The following is a 12,929-nucleotide window of genomic DNA, read 5'->3' as shown; positions in this document are numbered from 1 at the left end:
CCTCCAACTTTGGTCTGACAAAACAGAAGTACTGATCTTTAGGAAAAACACCTCAGCATGGGACTACAGCTGGTAGCCTGCAGAACTCTGACACACACTGACCGACCACGCATGCAACCTCAACATCTTCCTCAACAGCCAACTGACCATGAAATAACAAGTTAACACAGTCGCCTCCTCCTTCTTCCAGACACTGTGCAAGGTCCGCAGAATCTTCAGATGGATCCCAGCCAACACCAGAAAGACCATCACTCAGGCCCTCATCACCAGCCACATTGACTATGGCAACGCCCTCCATGCCGGCATCTCCAGCCAGCTCCTCAGAATACTCCAGACCATACAGAATGCCAGACTCATCCTGGACCTCCCCAAATGAACCCACTTCGCCCCTCCTGAAAAACCTCCACTAGCTCCCTATCCAGAAAAGATGCCAGTACAAGATCCTCACACATTCCTACAAAGCCCTGCATGACCTAAGCCTGCCTACCTCAGCCATTGTCTGAACTTCCACCAACCCGCTAGACACCTACGCTCCTCTTCACTTGCCCTCACACACACCGCCTGCATCTCCCACACCCACAGTGGCACTGCTCCTTATCCTACATCTCGTTCAAGTTCTGGAACAAACTCCCCCTACAGCTCCAAATGGCCCCCTTGCTGGCAGACTTCAGAAAGAGCCTCAAGACCTGGCTCTTTGAAGGAGACACAGTGCCTAGATACCCTTAGGGTTGACCGCATTGCGCTTTACAAATGTTGAGTGATAGTAACCACAACTGTTAATTCAAAATGATCGGGTAGTGACTGGAGGTTCAAAAGTACGTGTTTCTGAATTACAAAGATAAACTTAAACCAGAAGTCTAACATTAGACCTGAAGTCTATCTCTAGACCTAAAGTCTAAGCTTAGACCTGAAGTCCAAATTTAGAACAACATGTAAAAAGGCCTGATTAATTCTGCTGACACCATTGTAAATCTCTTTTGGCCTGGGGGAGAGGGCAGTCACCTATTATTCATATATGGGTGCACTTTGGTTACCCCCTTTGCTCAGTGCAAATTTGAAGAATAACAACAAGGTCAAAAAGTTTCAGGGCAAGACAGTACAGCTCTCCAGAGCCATACAGGGAATTTTCCATCATAACAAAAAGGAAGACAGCCAGTGAAGGAGAAAAATGGAAACAGGGATAACTATGAGCTGTTTGTATAGCTTCACCACCATGAGGCTTACAGGTGCTGGTAAAATATCCATAGTCCTTCAAGGGATGGAGAGAGAAGTGGAAGGTTGAGCATTGATACATGCATAGAGTTTATTTTAAAAAGATTTTTGTTTAGTTTAAATGAGCAGAAACGTCAGTTTCTGGGTAGACTGTCTGCCATTCTCTAGATATCTAGACAAAGTACACTGTCTTCTTAGGCCTTGGGTTCTATACTATTCTCGGCATTATGGCCCTCATGATGATATTGAGTGGAAAGCCATCCAACAGCATGTTGGAGTCTTTGCGCCCGCATCATAAGTTTCCGTCTGACCTCCGTATTATGATACTGGTGGTTGGAGGGAACGCCACAGGGGAATTCTGCTCCACCACCAATGGACTCATGGAGCCCGTTGGGGCAAGGGGAGGAATTGTAATCCTAAAATGGCAGCAGAGCCAGCCTCGGCTCCGCTGCTCTGATCACAATGTCGCTTTCTGCTGGCCCTTTCATGGCGGTCCACCCGCCATGAAAAGGCAGGCGGAAAGTAACTTTGGGGGCCCCTAGCAGGGCGCTCGTCCCCCTGGCTCTCCGATATGGGGCCTAGGCTGCACCTGTGGTGCCCCCTAAACATCCCTGCACCATGTGGTAGGTATCACATGAAAACATGCATGTGTTGCGGACCTTTTCTAGTAGCTGAACAAGCTGCAATAGAAAAATCCATGTTTCGGACCGCCCATAATACTACGGGTGGAACTGCCGACTAATAGTTGGACGGATTCCATCCTGCTACGGTGTTGGTTGAAAACTCATCCAACCAACATCTTAATAGTGCCCTAAGTCTGGTTCAACCATTCTCTAAGGGGGGTGCACCTGAACAGCACTGACACTGATATCTTATGATACAGTAATATTAAGATAATGCAGGCCCCTTTGCAAAATCATAAAAACATAATGTACCATAACATGATCACACTTCTTCTTTAAACTTTCTAAACACTTTGGTACTGAAAATAATCAATGGAAATGTGAAAAGCTGAAGTACCAACCCATCTCCAACTTCCCAATCAAATCCGAAGAGTTAGAAGGAAGTCAATCAATTTCTAAACTTCTACACAATAGCCATTTGTGAATCAGGCCATGAAGGTAAACAAAAACAATCCTAAGAAACCTTTAAGATAAACAAATGATCACCTAGCAAACTTAAAGCTACCATAAATCTGTGCGACGTAAAATACTGTAGATAGTGACATCCTACTTCAATGTTAACATGTTTTATCATAAAAATAATATGAATTTGTTATTTAGATTTCGTTTGCTAAACATTAAATTAAATGTATGCTTATTTTTAAAAACCTTTGGGAAATCAGTATCATAACCTACTTTTTTTCCTAGATCTCCCCTTATCCTTTTAACCATACCGACTGGAGGTAGTTATAAAATATGGTATACCTCCAGCCAGGTGTTTGTAAATGATATCACCACCCCCACCCCCCTTCATCAAACACATCTTTTATCATTGAAAAAGAAAATAGTGCTCCCACGCAACTTGTAGGTTGCAGCACACTCGATCTGTAGCGGATCAGTATTGACCCTATGATGAAGCATGCCACCAGGGCCTAACCCGGGTGGGAGAGGGTTTTACAAGAAAAACATTTTTTTTTATAGTGGCGAGTTACTATCTATGTTTTTGACAGAAGTGGGTTTCTCTGTTTTTGGAAAAAGTTACTTGTAGAGGAGGTCGAATCCAGTTTGCCCTTCACCCGCTTCTTTTGATTTGCTTATTTTTTAAAGTCAAAATAAATAAATGAATGTTGACAATATTTGCTATGGAGTTCTGTTTACCCCCTTCGCCGCGGCATGAATTTTGCCACGGTGCGGGGGGCGGCGGTGCAGGGGGTGCGGCGCCGCAGTGCTCATGACAGCTGCCAGCCGTCATGAGTCACAGTAGGCGTGTGCTCAGATTGGCCGGGAGCCGTCCGAACTCCACCCACTGATTAATTTGCCCGCACAGGCGGGGAACTAATCATGTGTGGGTGGAGCGGCAATGTTTGGACGTCTCCCGGCCTTCATGAGCACACGGCTACGGTGACTCATGATGTCCGGGAGCCATCATGAGCACGGAACAAGTTAAAGTCCTTTCTTTCATTAGTTTCTATGGGAGGATGTTGCAGTAGTAGTGGTTGGCTATGTGTGGTGCTGGACTTACTCCAGAGTGCTTTTTGTCAATAAGAACGTTATACTAGTACATTTTACTGCACCACCTGTTTCAAAGTGTGGGTACATACATGTAAGTCTACACTTTGTAATTAAGTGACACACAGAAATGGTGAATAGCCAAAAGCAATACCTTTACTACAAAGTGTGAGAGTTAATTTATTCTTGTGTAAATTTAGCTATGTGGATAGGGCCCGCAGATATCAGCGAACAGGATAACACCTCATGTAAATTTCTTGATCCACAAAGATCAAAACGGGTTTCTACGTGGCTGGTTCATGGATTTGAACAACAATTATTTGCTAGAAGCCATATGTTATGTTTCCCCTAGGCAAAAACAGACCCCAATATTTAGGGGGATGCATAGAAAGACTTTGACCTTGTGGCCTAATGTTCTCTTTTACAAATTTTGCAAAGATGTGGATTTCCATTCAGCATTTTTTCCATTATGACTATAACAAATATTGTCTGCATTTTCTAAGACCATCTTCTCACAATATTTTCAAAATCAATTAAAAATAGAGGGAGCCTCCTGAATATTGTTGAATGCCCAACTGATTATAAAAGGGTTCTCTTGTTTACTCTCCGCTGTATAGCATGGTGCACAGACATAATATCGAGTCCAAAATATCGTTTGGACATAATATCGAGTAAATAATATAGACTGGACAAAATATCGACTGGACAGAATATCGACTACAAAAATATTGTTTTTAAGGTAAGTGAAGTAATATCGACTGTATAAAATATAGATAGCAAAAATATCGAATTTTTAATAATATATAATATTTTATAGTGTATATTTATGTAATAATATGTGTGAAAAGTGTGTATTAATGTTATAAATAATTTTATTAAATGGATTTTGTTTTTATAATAATTGCATAATGTAATTCTGTAGCGGGTTGTGGGTTTATAGGGGAATAGGGTGGGAAGTAATTTAATTATAATTAATTAAATATGTAAATTAATTAATTGATATTCATTTAAAATTAATTGTTAATTAATTTATATGTGTTAATTAATTTAATAGTAATTGCAAAATAATTAATAATAATTGATTAATTGGTAAATATGTAAATTTTACTAATTTAATGCAGTAGCGGGTTGTGGGATTATAGGGGAATAGGGTGGGAAGTAATTTAATTCATAATAATTAAACATGTTAATATATTTATTGATAGTAATTAGTAAATAATTGATAATTAATTTATATGTGTTAATTAATTTAATAGTAATTGTTAATAAATTTATATTATTTGATTAATTGGGTAATATGAGCTTTTTACTAATTTAATTATTACAACTACGCTTTCCAACGCTGTCCTTACTGTTGCATCCAATGGAGTGGGAATAGTAATTTTAACCCCTACGCTATCCAACACTTTCCCTACTGTTGCACCCACTGGAGTGGGAATAGTAATTTTTACCCCTACGCTATCCAACGCTTTCCCTACTGTTGCACCCACTGGAGTGGGAATAGTAATTTTAACCCCTACGCTATCCAACACTTTCCCTACTGTTGCACCCACTGGAGTGGGAATAGTAATTTTTACCCCTACGCTATCCAACGCTTTCCCTACTGTTGCACCCACTGGAGTTGGAATAGTAATTTTAACCCCTACGCTATCCAACGCTTTCCCTACTGTTGCACCCACTGGAGTGGGAATGGTAATTTTAACCCCTACGCTATCCAACGCTTTCCCTACTGTTGCACCCACTGGAGTGGGAATAGTAATATTAACCCCTACGCTATCCAACGCTTTCCCTACTGTTGCACCCACTGGAGTTGGAATAGTAATTTTAACCCCTACGATATCCAACGCTTTCCCTACTGTTGCACCCACTGGAGTGGGAATAGTAATTTTAACCCCTACGCTATCCAACGCTTTCCCTACTGTTGCACCCACTGGAGTGGGAATAGTAATTATAACCCCTACGCTATCCAACGCTTTTCCTACTGTTGCACCCACTGGAGTTGGAATAGTAATTTTAACCCCTACGCTATCCAACGCTTTCCCTACTGTTGCACCCACTGGAGTGGGAATAGTAATTTTTACTCTATTGTTATTGTATATTAATAATATTGGCTATTATTTAATTATATTTTGTTACTATATATATATGTTTTAAGAAATATGATAAAATATTTTTTTTTTAGTACTTTCATTAGTTATTTAATTATCATTAGTTAATTTAAGTACTCTTAAGTATATTTTAGTACTTAGTTTTTAATATTAATTTAATTTAATAGTGTTTTTAGTAAAGTCGATATTTTTTACAACTATATTTTTGTAAACGATATTTTAAACTCGATATTTTTGTACTTACCTGTTTGTAGATAGAAACTCGATATTTTGTCTGTCGATATTTTTGACACGATATTCTTGCAGGTCGATATTTAAATTCGATATTTTTTCAGTGATCCGTATAGCATACTTGTTTCTCCAGATTACATCCATAGCATTATCACTAAAAGAGCCCTGTAATAAAGCACTGCAATGGACTAAAATGTGCAGTTATGTTAAATAAAATCTAAAATTCTTAAACCTGTCCACTGTGAAGCAGATTGAGACCACCAACTGTAGCAACTGAGTCTGCACAAACTTGAAGTCGAAAACAGATCACCTCTGCTGTTTACCAATAATGCTGGAGTATGGCTCTGCAACCCTCTGCCAAATCTTAGAGCCACATAGCCAAATCCTTTTTTTGATACTATTTAGTTGTGAATTAATTTTCATTGAATTGATCCATAGTGACCTTAAGCATAAACCCAGTATAAAAGTGCTACAAAACAATATTCAATTTAAATGATCAGGTGTAAATTGATTTATGACACTAATTATTTGATGGACACACCAATAGACATTCAGCCTAAAAAAATGTAACGTTGCAAAATCCATATGGTTTTCAATCTATTATCAAGGTTAAAATATCATCATATTGTGGGCACAATGTCAGCCACCACAATTTCATAAAGGTAAATATATGTACGCAAGAAAACATTCATTGTTGTTGACTTCACATATTTGTACATTAAGGAAGATATTTATACCTGCATTTTCACAGTGGTTGTCATCACTGTATAGTTAGGGTTCAAACGCAATTTCCATTGAAAAGGAATTTTTTGACTTGCCTATATCTTTTTTTCTTCATTAACGGATCAGCACCATATCTGGCGATCACCTAGCATAGTAAGCTAAGGTCCAGCATGCCAGTATTTGTTCAGATGTTCACCAACCTTGGCATCAGATTAGAACTAGAGAACTTTACTGAGAATGCACACTTGTATTGGTGTGGTGTAAATCAGTTCTGTAGTTTTGCATTATGAGCATTTTGAAGAAAGTGCTGGGTGGGCTATAAAATATTAACACTGTTGTATAACTCTGTTGTTTAAAACACGCTTAAGTGATACACATCTTCTGTCATTTGGATTAGTATTTTTTTCACAAATGTGATTGGCTGGAGAAGGGCTCTGTAGATTTTTTCCACCACCTTGAATATTTGTACTAGGAAAAATGTCACAGGCATGGGGTTCAGCACGAGAAGTGGCTGTCCCCAGGAGGAATCCTGGGTGGAACCTTGAGGCAGGAAAACACATGAAATATTGTGTGATTCACTAGTCAAAATTTGATTGTGGTCGCATGAGTCACCATTTTAAGTAGTGGATTTGGCTGCCATTTTGTGAAAAACTCATGAATCAGATATCATTCACAACTTTTTCATAGGGTTAGAAAATGAAGACAAGGTGTATGAGGCAAAAAGGCAGAGAAACGTTGATAGGAAGAGGCAGAGGCAAATGCTGTATGTAGTGAAGTTTGTGCACATCAATGGTTCACAATACAATGTATTAAAATATATATGTATTCACTGAAAAAACACAGTTAAAAAGGGAGTTATTGTATTAATTCAAGTGCCCAAAACCTCTGAAATGTGCCTGCTAAGGCACACAATGTGCCTATGTACTCCGTAACTTGTGTCACCCGCCATGCGCAACACATCTATTTGCAAATGGCACTCAGAAAAAGGTAATCAAGCAAGAGTTAAACTTGGCAGACGACGCATGTTATGACATGTAATGCATGCCATGACTTGTGAATTTCAGCATTTGTCCACATGTTAGCCAGAATCACAACTCAAATCTAACTGTTTTTTCACTGAATATATTGTAGTTATGGTTGAGTCGCACTTTCCATTGAATAGGGATTTTTGATTCGCACATAACTTTGAACCCATGGATGAACCACACCAAAATTAGCAAAATTGGTCAGTGTGGTTCAGATAACACAAAACCAAAAAGTACCTGAAATTATATTAGTTGTGAGGTACAACACAAAATGCACACTATAACTCAAGCCTGCCATGTTTTCCTTTTTGCTATTTGTTGTTTACATGCCACCAGCTCAGGAGTGCACTGAACATGGCAGAAACATTACAAAACAATAGGGAAACTCAGTAAACCATAGGACCTGGGTGAGATATGGTACAAAACACAGTTGATCCCAATGGGGACCAACTGTAATAATTTGTACCCAATATCACGAATCACAAACACCTTAATTAACTAAATTCAACATTTTTTGTACTGAATATCAAGTAAATACAATTGCTCCACAGTGTGTGGAAACTGATTGGCCACTGTTTGGTTTCCTTTAACCCACCATTTAGGTTGCTTCCTTCTCGCCCTGATGAAGATCTTCTTCCAAGGTTTGATTGGTCTCTCCACCCTTTAGGGTAGAGATATTCCACAACTAGATAACACAGAATTTCTATACTGTATCTGATAGCCATTGAAAAAAAATCATAATAAGCATCACCAGACAAGCTCTATTTGAATTGGATGTATATATATATATATTCACAGAAAAAACCATAGGTTATACTCCATATATAGTTAGGAATTTGCATTTACAAAACCTTGAAAATTCAATGAAAAAACCATTGGTTGTAGGCCATATATAGTTAGGGATTTGCATTTAGAAAACCTTATTTTACTCGCATAAAACCATTGAAATTCCATATATAGTTATAAGCGCTAACTATATATCGCGCACCCGCAATCCACTGCTGATGATGTCACATATTACATCATTCATGACATGGTTAGTGACATCACTGATGACATCACTGATGACATCTCAAATGACATCACTGATGACATCACTGATGACAACATCCAGTGACTGTATGTTTCTGTAAAGTTAAAACATGTTTTACATATTGAAGAATGAGTACATGTATAAGTGTCTGGATGAAGGATTTACTAGGTGCATGACTGACTGATTGAGTGAGTGATTAAATGTGTCTCACTGAGTGCATGGGTTAGTGACTAAACTGTTTTAATTTGTGCATCATTATATCTGTTGTTCTACAAACTGCTGCATATGTTGATCAGTAGCTATATGAGTAACTGTATGGGTTATTGATTGGTTGTCCAAGTATTTGTATGGGAAACTGAGTGTGTGTGTATGGGTGGCTGGGAGGTGTGTGACTCTGTACATAGATGTGTGAGTAGTTGATTCACTATATGTATAGATTCAAAACTGCATGTGGAAACAGCTGTATGGGCGGTTGACTGTGCATGAGTGTATTAGTGAGTGAATGGATATCTCAGTGCTACATGTCAAATTAAGTACATATGTAAAACACAGTACATGTGAGAGTTGACATCTATAAATAACTGTGCATAAGAGCTAGTGAATGTGTGAGTGGCTGTATGGATCATTGTGAACATGTATCAGAGATTGTATAAGAGAGTAAAGTAAATATGTGTTAGTATATGTTTGAATAAGTAAGGTGTGTATAACTGTATAGTTGAGAAAATGGAGGTGTGATTAATTTTTGGCATAACTGACTAGGTGTGTGAGTAACTCCATGGATGAGTGACTGTCTGTTTACACTGATTGTATCTAAGGTTATATTAGAGTCTGAAGAGGTTCATGGTATTATCACATGAATGATATCATCAGTGATGTGATCAGTCATGTCAAATGAGATGTTATCAGTGATGTCATCAGTGATGTCATTTGAGATGTCATCAGTGATGTCATCAGTGATGTCACTAACCATGTCATGAATGATGTAATATGTGACATCATCAGCAGTGGATTGCGGGTGCGCGATATATAGTTAGCGCTTATAACTATATATGGAATTTCAATGGTTTTATGCGAGTAAAATAAGGTTTTCTAAATGCAAATCCCTAACTATATATGGCCTACAACCAATGGTTTTTTCATTGAATTTTCAAGGTTTTGTAAATGCAAATTCCTAACTATATATGGAGTATAACCTATGGTTTTTTCTGTGAATTTCAATGGTTTTTTAATAGCAAATATCAAAAGCTGTCAAATGTCAAGTACGTGATAGGTAAAAACGTTTTCGTGTTTAAGCACGCTGATGTGCTTTGAACGCTGCCCCCCCCCCACTCCCCTCTTTTCTCTTAGTAGTACTCTCTCTTTGCAGATAGTGAACGGTAGTTAACTCAGACCTTTACCCCTGTTGTAATCCGTCGTACCTGCTTGTCTCTCCATTTGATTGATTATTATCCAAGCATTTACTGTTTTACAATTGGTTCTCTTTGGATCATTCTCTATTTACAAACAAGCACAAAGTCGCAATACTCTGTTTAGTCTTTGCAGATAGTGAAAAATCGTGTAAAAAAATAAAAGTAATCGAGCAAAATCAGTAGACCACTAATTCGATCTCTTTTTGACCTCGGTAAAATACAAACATTAGGAATAACCCTTCATGAGAAATACGAAAATAGTGAAATGAACTGAGCTCCACACCATGAGGGCTGCAAAACAGCTCGACTCCGCCACCCACACCGCCCAAAATAACGGCAAACCCTATGCAAATATTATAAATATACACAACACACCAGCAAAGAAACAGAGTAAAACATTTTATTAAATAACTATTTACATAACTATTTTATACTTTTTATTGCCCGATCCGGCTAGCTCAATCGATCGAGCATGAAACTCATGCACTGATAACAAGCGTTGAGAGTTTGTAGAATGATGGCTTCAGATTTTCCACATATGGTGTACTGGCGCGAACTGGCAGGGGGCGTTTGGATTCTACCCCTTCTCCAAATAAGATTTTCATACGTGAATGTTCGTTCATGCTTTTTGTCCCTGACTTGCTTCCATGTCACTGCCTTACATACATGGCATAAGTCCTGGTTGTAGAGTGCCATACTTCAGAGTTCTAAGCAGCTCTTGTAACACTGTTTAAACCTTATTTGCACCTGCTGCAGCTTCACTATTCAAAGTAAGTGGGGTCCATTTGTGGACCTGACTGCATTGGAAAACAATGTGATACGGTGCCTCCCTAAACCGCTTGACGGAGGCCCCCGAGGGACGGTGAGATGGCGCGGACTGAGAGGGGGCGCTTGGCTCCTGCCCCCTCCCCAAGTCGTGTTGCCCTGGTGAGGCCTGAGATCGCCCCCGGCATAGGCGGCCGGCTCCCGGGGTCCGGCGGAATTTTTTCCCTTTTGAAGAATCTTTCATTCTGGACCTTGTCCCACAATCCGTTTCACCTGAAGACACGCTGTCGTAGGGCGCCCCTTTACCGTTTTAGTTGCCATTCCGCCCGCTTTTGGTACTCTGTGCCTCTTCCGCCATTCAGCTGTTTACCGCTCGCTCTTGCGACTACAACGTCTCGCTCACCATGTAGTTGAGTTGCTCCCGCTCTTAAGATTTGACCGAACTTTTTGGACTGCTGAAAGCGGTTGTATTCCGACCGCTGGTTGGTGGAGACATTTTGACTATATTCTGCACCTGCATTGTCGCGTAATGCGTCATATGACGCGACGCGTTAGCGCACCCGGAAGTGCTCCGGTGCGCAAGGCGCAGCTTCCCGGAAACGATCCAGAGCGCGCCGCGCAGCGCGTAACGTAAGCATAACAGGTCATGTGACTTGTTAATAAAACTTTTCATTGGTTCATTTTACTTTTCTTTTCCTAATTATGTAAGACTAGGTCATGTGACCTAAAAATAACACTTTTCATTGGATTAAAACATTTTTTTTCCCCAAACGATGAAAGCCCCACCTTGTTTCTGGATGTTTCAGACTGAAGCTGCCGTCACCATGAGAGCACCACCATCTCGTAGCTCCGTCGTGGCCATTCCGCAAGCAATCATGGCAGCCGCTCCCCACCGGAAGCCTGCGGGAGTCGAGGGCCCCCAAGACTTTTGTACAATCTTCAAGGCTGAGGGGACGCTTTCGAGAATGGAACCCAAGCCCTGGCAGACAAGCGTCCGAGTTCCAAGGTGTCCCAGGGCCATTTTACTGGACCAGGCCCAAATCCGAAGAGCCGGCCGCCATTTTAAGAGTCCTGTGGCAGCCGCCTATCGCTGCACCGCAAGAGTGGGAGCAACTCAACTACATGGTGAGCGAGACGCTGTAGCCGTAAGAGCGGGCGCTAAACAGCTGAATGGCGGAAAAGGCACAGTGTAGCAAAAGCGGGCGGAATGGCGACTGAAACGATAAAGGGGCGCCCCACTACAGCAGACAAGCCTCCGCCATGTGCTTCAAAACTGCATATGTATCTCGTGATATCAAGGTTGGGCAACCAGTACAGAACAAGCAGTTACGAGTCCCATTTACACCGGCGCCATTTTGGGCGCGGCCGGGCAGGTCCAGGATCTACTGAAACATAAAAAATGAGGCTGACGTCTCTGAAGCAGTTGACGAACAGCAGGACATAGCAAATAAACATGAACTCTCTAAAGCTGTTAACTCACTGCAGGACAAAACAAGTGAACCTGAAACCTCTGGAATAATTGTCGCTCAAAAGAACAACACACAAAACTCTGTAGAGCCTGAAGAAAAAAAAACAGAAGGGCACTGTAGTTTCAGACACACTTAACACTAATGACTAAACAAAGATATCGTCTGTTTATAAAGCAGTTATCATCTTGACAGAATTGACAAAGAAGTGTACAGACACCAATGCATCAGCATTCTCTGAGATAACATCTTAAGGAACAAAGAAAGACCTGTTCACTCTTGACACCCCAGGTGCTGTGTATATTGCACTATAGTGCTGCATCGAGAAAACGGGCAACCCTATTGATGTGGATTTTTCATTATTGATTATTGTAAAGAAATTGCGACTCCCCCCTTTAGCAGATTAGCTAAATGTTTGCGTAATTTAGGCATAAAAGTTATATTATTGTTGTTGTTATCGTTATAGTTCTGGTTAATTTCAAAAAATGGTTAAATATATTTACAGTTTTTGTTGCGTTCGTTATATTTAAATGTTAATAAAGTTTTAAAATGTAACTGTCTTGGAGTACTATATTTTTTTTAAAAATCGGGTGAATGGGGCCTTGAATCGGGTTATTGTCATGTGTGGGCTTTACAAGTGTACTGCTACAAGATCGGACATTTCAAACTCAAATGCACGTTCTTTTTCTTACCTTTCCGAAGCATGGAGCGCAATAGCAGGCAGAGAAAGGGTGATGCACGTGTTGAACACTGCCTGGCCTGCAAATTGCTGGCAGTGCCCCCCCG

At 40.2% G+C, this 12,929-nt stretch overlaps 1 protein-coding gene across 1 annotated transcript in view; it reads right to left on the bottom strand.

Annotated features, from left to right (window-relative positions):
- The window catches only part of LOC147683426 (eotaxin-like), a 103,022-nt gene that overhangs the window by 30,411 nt on the left and 59,682 nt on the right, over positions 1 to 12,929 (bottom strand). The window lies entirely within an intron of this gene.

Source organism: Lissotriton vulgaris, chromosome 11, assembly GCF_964263255.1.
Source record: "Lissotriton vulgaris chromosome 11, aLisVul1.2, whole genome shotgun sequence".
NCBI classification, from domain to species: Eukaryota; Metazoa; Chordata; class Amphibia; order Caudata; family Salamandridae; genus Lissotriton; species Lissotriton vulgaris.
Note: the sequence above shows the minus strand (reverse complement) of the source record. Positions and strands in the feature narration are given on the sequence as shown.